The 373-nt window shown below is 46.1% G+C and overlaps 1 non-coding gene across 1 annotated transcript; it reads right to left on the bottom strand.

Moving 5' to 3' along the window:
- trnar-ucg (transfer RNA arginine (anticodon UCG)) lies at positions 1-90 on the bottom strand. The gene is given in 2 exon segments: positions 1-36; positions 54-90. It is a non-coding gene; the product is annotated as a tRNA-Arg (tRNA).
- Positions 91-373: the final 283 nt, after the last annotated feature.

Genomic DNA, 373 nt, shown 5'->3' with positions numbered 1-373 from the left:
CGACCACGGCAGGACTCGAACCTGCAATCTTCTGATAACCTCACCAAATACCATCGAAGTCAGACGCCTTATCCATTAGGCCACGCGGTCAAGTAATGTAATACTGGAACTGATGTTAGTGCCATGTAAATAAATATCGTGGCTGTATATTTTTCAGTTCGATTTTTGGATGATCCGCTGAATCCCAGATCCATGGCCTCAGGGTCTGAGTTCGACTCTGTGTCCTTCGTTGGAAAATAAGGATTGGGAGATCGGGAACTCAGTTCCTATTGTCAGAACCCTCTCCTCATCATTCTCCTGTAGTGTTTTGAATCTCTCTCACTCTCTGCCTCGTGGCCTCCCCTCAACCGCTGCTAAATTCCAGAAAATAAAC

This window comes from Cetorhinus maximus, chromosome 31 (assembly GCF_964194155.1).
Source record: "Cetorhinus maximus chromosome 31, sCetMax3.hap1.1, whole genome shotgun sequence".
NCBI lineage: Eukaryota > Metazoa > Chordata > Chondrichthyes > Lamniformes > Cetorhinidae > Cetorhinus > Cetorhinus maximus.
This window is presented reverse-complemented; position numbering and strand designations above follow the sequence as displayed.